Here is a 14,118-nt window from a genome sequence, read left to right as displayed (position 1 = left end):
CCTGGCTATAATGTCACTGAATGGTCTGGTTTTGATTTTCCATCAGCTACCATAAACATCTTAAATACGCTGTCACAGTTTAATTCAAACTTGGCAGGAATGTTAATGAGGGTATCTCCTAACAAAATTATGTATCAGGTGGCTACTCAGGCAGTAGTGTTGCTTCTATATGTCATTATGGAAACCTAATTTGTGGAATAGCTGAAGCAGTTTTGATCTGACATAATAGGATTGGCTTTTCCAGGATGACTTTCACAGTAATGAAAAATTGTTGTCTTTCTTAGCAATCTCTAGAATGGGTGGGTCAGTTTTTATCGAACATGGACTATTTCTCAGCACATTCTACCAGAACTATGATTGAAATTGCACTCCTAGGAATAGTGACTGGCTTCCATTGCAATCATATGGAAAACATGCTTTCAGCAACAGCTGAGCTGATTTTGATCAGTTGGGTATGTATTTTTCTTAGGTTATCCTCCATAAGATATGTGGGGTGACTGCAATAACAATGGCATGGCATTTGTTTATGCCATATTTTCAGCTTGTTTTTTTAGAGACCACTTCAGTGGCCTAGCAGGTAGATCAGCGTCCTCCTCGGATGTAGGAGGTTGATGGTTTTAACCCTATTAGTGTCATACAAAAGAATTATAAAAATGGTTCTCACAGCTGCCTCATTAGGTGCTCAGCATTAATAAGATAGTGTTAAGACTGGTCAGCCTGGTGTCAGGATAATGTGACTGGGTGGGACATCATACTACATGTCTGTGGCATGATGCCCCAGTTCTAGACATCATTATAAACTGCCACACTGCAGACATCGTAGCTACATGACTGAATTTGTTTTAAAGCTTCGTTAAAAATCCAACATAGGCACATTCTTGTTTAGAATGGCTGAGATAGTTCTGATTAAATATGGTTTGAACTTTTTTTATATGCCCACCATCATCTTCACTAGCAAAGGTTCCAATATGATAACCCTAGTTACACCTTGGCAGGTTGAACAGATATATTGGTGCTTTGTCCTAGCAACATCTTTTTGATTTCATGACTTACCTCCCTTAGTATGTAATGCCAACTAACCAATAGCATGGTGCATTGTACATCAGCTGAAAATGGTGGAGGCAATGACCTAAAATAGATACTTTGTAAGTTTAACATTGAAAGTATGACTGTGTTCCAGAGGGAAACCATTACACTAGGTGTATTTGAATCAAAGGTATTTGTGCAAATATGGACAGGCAGTGGAAAATTTATTATTTATCTGCCCATTCAAGTTGTGTTAATTTTGATTGGATGTGGTAAACTGACACTGCATCCAGTGAAATTCACGTACCTGAAGCACAGAAATATCTGCTTGATACATCAAGGTGTAGATACATTTATGTTATCGGAACCTTGGCTAACAAAGATGGCCCACCATTAGGCGGGGATATATTAATATAATGTCTATCTGTTTGCCTGTAAAAAAAATTCTTTGTGCAAAATAACTTAAGTTTTCCACCATCTACAGTTGCCAACTTTGTGGATGGCTTGCATTTGGAGTTAGGAAGAATACTATTGATTTAGAGGAAAAGGGTCAAGATCACTGCGACTGTAAAAAGAAAACTGGTTTCTGTTGCTTGAGTTCTCCACCATCTATGCTTATGCACATTTTGTGGTCATCTTGCACTTGGGGTAAAGAAGAAGCCTATCAGTTATGGTGTCAAAAGGCCAAATGTCACTGACTGAAAGAAGAAAAATGGTTTCCTCACAAAATATTGAGTTCTCTTTCATCTACGTGTACCAGACTTTGTTGATGGCTTGCACTTGGGGTAAGGAAGAAGCCTATCAATTTTGGGGGTCAAGAGATCAACGATCAAGGTCACTTGACCAAATAATTAAACACTGTTTCTGTAAATAAATTAGGCCTACATCACATATCTGGACTAAATGGATGGATTGCACTTGTGGGAAGGAAGAACCCTTTCAATTTTAGATCAAAGGTCAAGGTCACTGTGTCTGAATAAAGACAGATGGTTTCAGCACAATAACATAGGCTCTTTATCACAGACAAAGACCAAAGTTATGGATGTCTTGTGCTTGGTGTAAGGAAGAAGCCTGTCAATTTTATCTTCAAAAGATCCAAGGTCTATTGAAGAAGAAAAATGTTTTTTGCAGAGTACGATTGGTTCGACATGACAGAGATTGATCAAACGTTGTGGATGACTTACACTTGAGGCAAGGAAGAAACTTAATGATTTGTGGGTATAAAGTCAAAGATCAAGGTCACTAAAGAATAAGAATGTTTTTTGCAAACAGATTTCAGTTGTCTACCTTGAAGACTTTTTTTGCATATAATGTATCATTTACGTCACTCATGTTAGGACATACTGTACTATATTTGTGTCTGGGGTGATTAATCTAGCATTGGTGTGGCTTGCTTTGCAACTAGGTAGAAAACATATTTTAATTTATTTCCAGAATGACTGAACAATTTTTATTAAATTTGGCAAGATTCTTCTTAAGAAATGCTGTACCATTAGCTATAATTATCTTAACAATGGCATGGCTTCATACCAACCAGGTATAATGCCCTTTTTCTATTTCTCGCCTAGAATGGTAACTAGTATAAAGGCCATACAGTATTTTATAAGTGATGCATACCATATGTACTTGCTTAAGACAAGTTCAGCTGTAAACTGCATAGACGCAAAGCTGCTGTTACATAATGCTCTGGCAGATCTGGTTCTCTGCAGTTTGTTCAGAGTAATCAGTAGAACAAGCAACATATACCATAATCTGCAGTTGCATTATGATATGGCAGATCAGGATCTTTGTTGTTTGCACTTTGACTTGACTTATAAGCAAGTTTATATGGTAATTGCCATCTAATAAGGATGACAATACAAAAAATATAGAAACATTAAAATGTATTTTCATAACATATGCAACAAACAGTAATGGAGAAAATTTCTACAGAAGGCAACCCAGATTTCTTAGCCAGATTAATTTGGCAATTAGTTAAATGTCAGACATGTGACCTGTCTACCACGATAGCAAGCCAGAGAACCAACTTACACTACTCTCTCCTTCCACCCTAGGCTGCCAGTGGGAATATTTCTTTGTTTCTTATGAATATGTAGAAATAAAAATACATTATCAGTGAGTCATTGAAATAAGCACTTGATGGAGGTGACCATTTATCAATCAGTAAGTGACTGTTTTGGAAGAGGATATCAGATTGACTCAATCAGTCAGCATTCAAAGTCATGTTGGGTGAATGTTCCAGGAAATGTGCTTATCCATGAGAAACGAGGAAATTTTAACACAGGCAGCCATATGTGATAAGATAGAATAGTATATTTTAACACAGGCAGCCATATGTGATAAGATAGAATAGTATATTTTAACACAGGCAGCCATGTGTGATAAGATAGAATATTATATTTTAACACAGGCAGCCATATGTGATAAGATAGAATAGTATATTTTAACACAGGCAGCCATATGTGATAAGATAGAATAGTATATTTTAACACAGGCAGCCATATGTGATAAGATAGAATAGTATATTTTAACACAGGCAGCCATATGTGATAAGATAGAATAGTATATTTTTTCCCATGGTTTGTGATGAGTGATCTCAGGATTTCTTGGGCATCATGTTTGGTTGGGTGGTGGTGGTTGGGGGGGATTAACAGCATAAAATGGTAATGTAGCATGGGGTAACTATAGTCTCATCTGGAAACATAGGGACTAATTGCAGTTTTCATCCCTGTTGCATGATAGAAAATACTAGGTACATGTATATTAATGAAAGGGAAGAAGTGACCAGTTCTTGTGATTAGAATTACAGCTGCATTATTTATCATCCACTTGCTTTCTAGATGAGAAAACACATAACATATTTATTATTAATACAATATGTATATGTAGGCTTCAATTGGTAGATTTTGTCTATATTGAATTATATTATGGGATGGTGGCCAAGACTACGAGAATCTTAAATCTTGAATTGTGCTTATGGACTTCTTTTCCCTTCTACCTTTGAATCCTATTTCACATGACACCTGTGCCAGAATTCATCACTGCTAGTTCTTTGAGCTAATAGATTTTACAGACTGAACATTTACTATTCAAGCTGTTTTTACTTATCACTTATGTATACCACATGTTTCAGTGTCTTATATATACTTCCAAGGTTAAATACACTCCTACTTTTGGCTTGAAGGGATTTCAAACACTATTTGTCTAATGGTATAATGTTCACTCTCTTTAACCAATTGTCTTACTAATAATAGTAACAAACTTTATGATCTTACCAAAAATAGTTACAAAGTACAGATCCACTGGACCATCATGCAAATTTTTCAGTGTCAAGAGAGGAAACTCAAATTTAGGTGAATTGTTAGACCTGATAGTAGATATCTTCCACCGATATTGTTCCACAGTTGTTAATATTTGAAACAATAGTAGTAAATGCTTTTGAAAAAGAAATGACTATAATTTCATAAACAGTATTTCAAATGTTAATGCAAATTCTTAAGTGGCATATAAAGGAAAGAAAATTTATGATAAATACAATTTTAATTATTTTGAGCAATATGCCTGGTAGTAAATAAACCATGGAGAGCAACATTTCTGGTGTTATGTTCTTTCTTCCTATCATATGTTAATAGAATCTATGCTGATGTTTGCACAGAGACAAGGAAATCCAAGTCAAGGGGTTACATTATTTGTCTCCCCTCAATGCTGTGACAGGTGGTGAGAAAAATAATGTAACCCCCCAACTGTGATTTCCTTGTCTTGGTACAAAAACCAACATAGCAACATAGGTTATTTTTCTCATCTAATTTTTTTTCCATTTAAAGTAGAATAACCCTGTACTTTTGCTGTATAATTAACACATTTAACACATATAGGTTTTATCATGTGCTATTATTGCCTCACATTTTTTCTATAGCTCATCCAGGCTTATACCGTTTTATAAAATTATCTAAACAATTAGTTCTGCAGAATCTATCTATATTTTCTGCTCTTAGAATAAAAAAGATCAAGAAGAAAAACCAGTTATAATTGTTACATGTTGTAAAAATGTGCTGTTGTTTATAAACACCATGCATTAACATGAATATGTAATGAGGGCAATGTGACGATCACCATAAGTACACACATTCTACACATGAGAAAACAAAAACATGAAAACAATAAATATTATTACAGTATTAACACGTTTAAGTAAAAATATTATTACAGTATTAACACGTTTAAGTAATGGATCTTATATGAAAATAACCAAAAAATATTAATATATTTTATAAGGATAAATTTTAGTTTCATTATTTCTAATTTGGACAAGTTATATAGCCATCGTATGATACAAGTACACAGCAATAATCAAGTGTGTAATGACTATTGAGATTTAAAATTCATGATTTTCTTGGAAATTTATATATTATGTCCTGGAAATATGGCAAGTGTTGCTGTTACTTATGCATTATTATGCTACATGGAAATCTTGTGGAATGGTTTGTCAGTTGATGAATGGACCACTCTGATTCTTACTTGCAGGAGTTTTCATTCATTGGCAATTGCGTTATTATGTTTGATTCAACTGGGGCAGAATGGGGGTGTGTTAGTCAGTTTGAAGAAAGCATACATAACACTTCTGGTTGTTGCTGGCTCTGTGTTTCCACTTGACAGAGTTTGATTTTTGCATCCAGTAATGTGTATAGCCTGTGTGTCTAGAACAGTGTATTCTTTTAGTTTCTAAATATTTTCTCATGCTCAAGTTTATGGGTGAGAAAAATCAGTATAGCTTCAACCCTCCAAGCATTAGTATTCTTAATACTTTGATTTATTTCTTTTTTTTAATTCTGAAGTCACTTCTGAAGATAGCTCTTTTAGCGATGTTAAAAAAAAAATTGATAAATTGAATTAATAAAACTGACTTATTAAGTGATCACGTGTCAAAAGATGGTTTGTTCTTCAGGCAACCATCATTGGACAAGATAGTGGACTGGGTAGTAATATGGGCCTTGATGTCAAAACAAAAGACATTAAGATGAAGATAAAGAGCTGTATCAGTCTGTCCTGTTTAACTATCAAATTTATAGGCAGAATAAACTATTATTGCTATTGCTAAACTATTATTGCTATGCTATTGCCATGCATTCAACAAACCCCAATCTAAATTTGCATATGAAGGTGTTGATTTTAGTTTGCAAATATAATATAATGTCTATACTGGCTTATAAGACAAGTAACTGCAAATTGAGCTACTAAGGCAGATCTGGGTATGTGCAGTAAATTGTTTGTTAGTAGTAATGAATAGAACAAACAACATAGACCCTGATTTACAGGCACATTATGCTGATCTATGTTGTTTGCAGTCGGACTTAAAAGTGAGTGTAAATGATAGACCCAAGCAAGTAGGCACTTTATATGGTAGAAGGTCATGCATTATCATTGTTCTTTCTTTTAGAAGGTGCTGTCAATGCTTGATAAAGCTTGCTCTGTTTAATTATGCTGTGGGTTCTTGAATTGTTTGCCCCTGAACCACTACCATTGGAGTGGGTGGGGGTGAGGGCTATCCTTTTTAGTAAGATCAGGGTGGATAATAGGTTGACTTCAGAAACTATTCAGGATTGCATCCAAATGGTCATTTCTTAAGTTTTTTTATGGTGACTGTTCAGTTCTTTTGCATTTTTTCTGCGTTTCTTTTGCAACCTCAAAATTGTTATATCATATTTAGCTCCTGTATTATAATACATAAATGGACATGGTTGAGTTGAACTTTGAAAATCATAGACCTTGTGCAGCAAATGCAATTTAGTATACATTTGACCTCATGTTTCACCTTTTATGTCGTGTATTAAAGATTTTCTGTTATAAAATGGTTCTTGAGTGCCTTTTTATATACTGTCACTGTATATAACATTATTTTAAAATGTTAGTAAATTTAACAAGACTGTACTGATATGTATACACACCAGCTGGAATGCCTTTTCTAAGATCTTTTCTATATCTTTGAATGAAATCTAGCCATAAGGTACTTACACCTTGAAACACTATTGAGCTGTCACTGGAGTGACCAAGTGTTGTCATAATAAACACAGCTTTGAATTTTATTTTCCTGTCAATGTGTAAACCATTCCTTTGTGATCATGTTTGGACAGATCTATCACCACACCTCAGTGATTCTGAAGAAAACGGCCCATGGGTTTTATTGAGTAACTGCCTCAAATGTTTTACCTGACCTTGACTTTTGAGTTGCATGGCACATGGAGACACTAGCAGACAATATTGAGAATTATATCTTTTTCATTTTTTTGTATCAATTTAGTGGAAGGATTAACATCAGCATACATTTTTGGCACCTGAAGGAAACAGTTGAACCTGTAATCAATTTTGGTTGATGGTTCAGCAAACATTTTGAAGTTATGCACGCTACCCTTTAATGTAAGGGGAACTCAAAGAATAGTAAGCAAAGGGATATTCAGTCTTTATTCTGTGCCACATAAAATTTAAATTTAAACCCTAATGGACGAAACTAAGCACCATGTATTTTAATATGTAATTAAAAAATACTGTTGGTACAATTAAAATTTAAAAACATGTTTTAAAAGTAGCACTAAACTTTGTTTTTATATTTCAGATTCTATCACATAAATTCAATCCCATATTCATTTTGTAATTTTGTAACAGTATTGCCAAATTTTTTTTATCACAAAGACTTTTTAATATGATTTTTTCCACTGGGGAATGAATTTTTTTCTTTCATGTGGCCTGCAAAATATGGTTTTTTTTACGGACTGGCATTTCACAACTTAAATACCTGATCACTTAAATCATTGCCAGAGAGAGCCTGCAATATCATTTAGTGTGAAAATGATGACATTGGGTCCAGAATACAAGTTATAAAAAATGTTACATTTCATAATACTGTGGACTGAGCCATGAAGGTGGTTTTCCTTTGAATAATCCATCATTTTGATGACAATTCAGTGTGCAAAGCAGTGCTTGTTTTTGGTACATTTAAATTTTTTAGCCTCCAAAAATATGCATTTTCATTTTTCATTTTAGAAAATGCTGTTAATTTTAACAAAACATTTAACAGATTAATGGTTTTATCATGCAGATGTCATGTTAGCTAAGCTTTCACAAGGACACGACATCATTTGACTTCAGTGGGCATCAGACCGATGATCTACCAAATGTGGCTTTCTTATTTTCAAAATAAGAGTCTCACAAAATAGTACATGCAAAAAGCCAATGTTTTATTAATTAATGAACACATCTCAAGTCTAACAACAATTTCTGAGACATAACTTTTGCAGTAAAAAACACTGAATCAAAACAAACTACCTTGTTTTATTTTAAATTGCTTGCACATTGTTTTATTTTGATGTACATTTAAGTTTTCAATTATCTCTTTAAACATTATTTTAAAAAACCCAAAGATATATACAATTAGTAAGTAGAAGGGCTGCACTTATTGAAATGGGGGAGGGGCTATAAACTTGTCTCATATAATAGTACATGTAATGCTACACTATGTACATTTGATTTTTTAAAAATTAAAGAAAAATAGATAAAAGCTGCAGGTATCCACAGAACTACCATGATCCTTGAATAAGAAAAGGGAGTGAAAATTGTTTCTGGAATATTGATTATGGCTGTTTGATAAATTATGACTACATTGTTTTGCATTATGGATGCAGTGTTGAACCAGTCTGTCTTGTTCTTTCCGGGTGATGATCTAAAGTTATCACATGTACACTGTAGCCAGCCCCATAGACACATGCACACACACACACACACACACTTTAATTATGCTGAAAAATCAAATACCATTTGTTAAATTTCTGGTGATGAAATATTAACACACACACACATTCCCACACCCATACTCCTTGCAGACCCAAGATAGTGCATAGATTTGAAAATTGCTTAGTTACGTCCATGGTGGTACACTTGTCTGTAGCATGAATAATAACCCTTTCAAGCAATTAATGCATTACAGAAACTTAACAATTGTAGTAGAATCATACTGAGGCCATTCAACTTCTCAATTATCCTAAAAATGGCACAGCAATTAGAACAAGCCCAAACTTGTTCTTAGTAACATGACTTACAAACATGGTGAAGAGGTAAACAAGGACTGTATACCTTAACAAATAATTGTAAAGTTATGCACACATACTTGTATATTTGCAAATATAACTAATTCAAACAGTATCAAGTACTCACATACTGGTTGTACTAATTGTGTTAGAATATGCCATAATAAAAACAACATGTCATACTGCTAGCTGTGGCAGCTTAAGTTAGGTACTAGTTAGTTATCAGCTAGTTTATGGCTAACCATCTGCTAGTAAGTTTATGCCTAACCATCTGCTAGTAAGTTTATGCCTAACCATCTGCTAGTAAGTTTATGCCTAACCATCTGCTAGTAAGTTTATGGCTAACCATCTGCTAGGTAAAATGTTTGCATGCAGATTATGGAAAAGTAGTACTCAGTCTGGTTGCTTGATAAATCTCAAGTTCCAGCTATAGGTCTATAAATATGCCCTGACAAGCTGACCAGCATTCAACTAATAGTTAGCTAGCACACAGATATAGCTGTTAGTTATAATGGTTCAAAATGTCTGTAACCCAACCCCCAATTTGTTAAACATGTCAGTATAAAAATACATTGTTTTTAAAAAATGTCTTTTGCATTTATGAAACCATTCTGTCACTTTCTTGCTCTCTGTCTGTCTGTCTCTCTCAAACATACATAGATACATATGTACATGCATGCATGCATGTATACATACATACATACATACACACACAGACACGCAGACATACAGACACACGCACACAGACACACACACACTGGAGGTCAGTCTATTATCCATTGCTAAAGATAGCCCTCACTATAGGATCTGCTTTACCCCAGTGGTACAGTACCTTATCATGGATTTCTGCATGAAGCACATGTTATGCTGCCTAACTCATCAACTACCAGCAAACCAGGTTTGCAGCCATCATGCACGTTGCTGAGGTAGATACTACTAACTTGCTTCTCCTTTGGGCCCACGAAGAAAAGCAGCATACCATATATAATCGCTTATAACTCGAGTCAGACTGCAAGCAACAAAGATCCTGACCTGCTATACCATAAGGTGGCTGCAGATCAGGGTCTATTTTGCTTGTTCTCTGTAAAACTCCTAACAAACTTCACAGACCCAGATCTGCTGGAGTAATATGTGATGGCAGAGCTTGGTCAGTGCAGTTTGTAGATTGATTTGGTTTATAAGCAAGTGTTATGGCAGTGCTGTCCAACCCGTGTGCCACATGCGGCCTGTGAGCTGAGTTTAAATGGCCCGCCATAGCTCGAGCAGCTATATAGTTGCTGCTTTTCCGTTTTCTGCTGCAGCCCTCAGCTTCAAGAAATACATTTTTCAGTGGCCCATGGTGTCAGAAAGGTTGGACAGTACTGTGTTATGGTAACCCCGCTTTTGCGTGTTGCTTTCCATACAGGCCAATATCACATTGCCCATCAAGCAACCCTAGACATTGTCCAGGCAGTCAAAACTAAACTGCTCTGTGTCTTTCATTTCATAGATCCAGAACATTTTGATGTTGGAGCCATAGAATAGTTATTTCACTGTTGCTTAAGGTGAAATATGTCATCATTCTTGAGAAAGAATGTATGGGTTACAGTGCGACATGGCCCTTGTCCTGCGGCCTATATGCTCTCTGAGACAGGTATTCTACACAAATGACAGGGCACAGGCAGAAAAATTCCCTTACGTCAATCTTGAAGGTGAAATTTAGAGTAATCCCCCAAACACAACTTTGGCAATGAACAGTTCTTCCCAACCATCAACCATTTGGAGTAATGATTTTTTTCAATTCTGTATAACTATAGTGAAACATTTAAATAAAATGGGCAGCCTTAGGTGTCCATGACAATGGGGGGTGGCAGCACTTACATCTCTATATGTAAGGGGTCTACCTTTCAATGTTGTATCTACAGTGGCAGCAGAAAGCCACCTCTCCAAGCAGAGCAACTCTGTCTCCACAGACAGTCTTTGCTGCACCAGAATGCACACACACTTTACTACTTTGTTTCGTAAAGTTATGCTTGAGCAGGCAAGTAGTAAAGAACCATCTGATGTCAGAAACCTCTGTACATAGCTGTCAGAGGGTGAGATGATATTCCTTCTTCCATAGCAAATATCAAGCTGATGTAATCAGGCCAGAAGTTTGAACGTTATGTGTGGATCAGCAGTGTGCTGACCTTTTCTCTCAGAACAGAATGTTGCAAGCAAAATATTTGATCATTTTTTCACAATTTTTGTGTGACAAGAGATTGCATGTGACATTAATGTAAAATAGGATGGGAACTAATCAGTGTGAAGTTAGTCCTGCTTTTCCATTCATTAACTTGACAAGTTTTCTTTGCCACCTCTCCTGTCATAAAAACACAGTTGACATATCAGCTGGCCTGAGGGTCACTTGAGGGGCTACCCAGGAGGTGAGCATTGTTTTCTAAGATACTTATGGGATTAGAGAGAAATGCCTCAATTATTTGTGTAGTCATAGGAAGCTGCATCAGCAACAGTGGTGACCCTGATCTCCCAATTGTGGGTCTGTTGGCTCCTCAATCCTCCATTGTTTGTACAAGCAAAACTTAGGTCATGTACCTGATGAGTACTTCATCAGTCAGCTGTAAACTCTACTTATTCCATATTATGCTCACCTGATGTGCTGTATTGAAAATATTTACCAAGCTCCTTGTGCAATTGACAATATTATAACTGATATTGGTTATCAAGCATAAAATGTTCTCATTTACCACATTTTGATAGAGAGCTGATTTTGCACATTTTGATAGACAACTGATTTAGCACATTTTGATTGACAGCTGATTTTGCACATTTTGAGAGACATCTGATTAGTGCATTTTGATAGACTGCTGATTTCGCACATTTTGAAAGACAGCTGATTTATCACAATTTGATTGACAGCTGATTTAGCACATTTTGATATAATGCTGATTTAGTACATTTTGATATAATGCTGATTTAGCACATTTGATAGTCACTATTTGATATAGTACTTGCATGTTGATAAATTTAGTTTCATTGGTTACTCAGTTAATTATCTTCCAAGCCATCCCTATTTAGCGTGTTTCCTGATCAACTTAACAAGTTTGGAGGATATGGAAATGTTTGTCCTGAGTACCTTAAGTATTCTATATCCTGATTTTTACACTTACATGCAGGTATTTAGTATTCATGTAAAATACTGACAGGATGTCAGATAGTACAGTGTATATTTGTAACAATATTTCTTTAATGTGTGTTATATAGAGTACACTATTTCATTTTCTATTGTAATGAGTGTGTTTGAATGTAGTACAGTGTATTTATGAATACATGTACATAGAAGAAATTTTCAGAAAATCATGGATTAAAATTATGAAAATCATTTTCTTTATTTGGTTTTTTGATGCAACAATTTTTTGACTCAATACGAGGGTCTATTTTAGGACATAGGATTCATGCTAATTTCTAATATATCATGCTGAAAAGTTAACTAGATGCTCAATATTTCCAAGCCATAACTTTGTTTCTTTATTAAATCCTTACTATATCTCTCCCAGTGATTTCACCCTTTAAATTCTCAGTTCTAGAATATAACTTGTGATAATTACAAAACCAGTCATACATGAGGTCGATAAACAGCAGTCCTAATTATCGTGAATATTTTGCCATGTTAACCAGAAAAGGTGCATTTTTATATTGTATGGAATTACAAGAAAAACAGGTCTCACAGCACACACACAGCCAAACTTAATCATCACAATTGATTGTAAGTAGATCACATATACAGCATTGTTATCTTTGGTAAATGCTAGAATTTTGCTGTTGGTTTTTAAACTGCATGGGTTTATTCCTTGTTTGCAAGCAGCATTTTTAATGAGCTGTTATGGCAATGAACTGTGCAGATTAATTGAGGGTTTAAACAACAGACTTGTACGGTTTGTTTGCATTTATTCAGACATGATTCAGTGCTGGATAAAAACCAAGTCCCACAGGTTATAAATACTCATCAAACTTTCTACAAATGATTTACAGTTGACAAAGCTTTTGAAAGTGGTTGCCTAGTGGTTAGAGCGTCTGCCTCTGATGCAGGAGGTTGTGGGTTCGATCCCCAGCTGAGTCATACCAAAGATTTATAAAAAATGGTACTAACATCTGCATTGCTTGGCACTCAGCATTTAGAGGTTAGTGTTAGGACTGGTCGGCCTGGTGTCAGGATAGTGTGATGGGTGGGACATCATGCTACATGTCTGCGGCATGATGCCCTATTGTGGTAGACATCACTATAAATGGTGTGCTGATGGATGGAGTGGTAGTGTTCCACAGTGTTTGGCTACACTTTCAAGGCATTAAAATGTCCAGTGTTGCTATCAGAGTTAGGCACAGGTACATGTACCAAGATGCCTGGGACTTTTGCATTTCAAAATAATGCATATACAACTATCTTGCCAGTTGAACTACATTGGGTAATTTGCGGTCTCTTTTCAGTTTTTTTTCTCAATCCAAAATCAGTTTGAAAAAGAAAGCAAATGCTTATTTCCTCACATATGACAAATATCTCTTTTCACTGTTCGCATATTTGACAAGTAGCTGATTGGCAATTTCAATCTAAGTCCATTTTTGATCAGCTTTGAACAAATGCAAGACCCATCTTGCATAACATATTTGATTCTTCTGTAGAAGAGCTGATAAATGTAGTCCTGTGACAAAAGAAATATCTTCCACTTTTTATTGACCATCTTCTTCAATTCTTCTATCGCAGTATCCTCTTCCCACCCACCAATTGCAGACATAAATCTTCCAGCAATCCTCAGAGATTGTAGGATAGGACAGAATTGCATCCACAAACTTTATCCAAGTTGGGCTTGATATCAGGCACTGAATTGTTCTTCTTCTCGAACACTGTCATTTACATTCATTACATGACACACTTATATCTGTCATTACATGACACATATATGTCATTACATGACACACTTATATCTGTCATTATCTGACACATATATGTCATTACATGACACATATATGTCATTACATG

General features: G+C 35.4%; 1 protein-coding gene across 3 annotated transcripts in view; it reads left to right on the top strand.

Moving 5' to 3' along the window:
* Positions 1 to 14,118, top strand: part of LOC149785700 (very long chain fatty acid elongase 4-like) — a 37,187-nt gene that overhangs the window by 1,231 nt on the left and 21,838 nt on the right. The gene's annotated exons all lie outside the window — the stretch shown is intronic.

The sequence above is a fragment of the Sinohyriopsis cumingii genome, chromosome 13 (genome assembly GCF_028554795.1).
Source record: "Sinohyriopsis cumingii isolate HCF-2022 chromosome 13, ASM2855479v2, whole genome shotgun sequence".
In the NCBI taxonomy this organism is placed as follows: domain Eukaryota; kingdom Metazoa; phylum Mollusca; class Bivalvia; order Unionida; family Unionidae; genus Sinohyriopsis; species Sinohyriopsis cumingii.
Note: the sequence above shows the minus strand (reverse complement) of the source record. Positions and strands in the feature narration are given on the sequence as shown.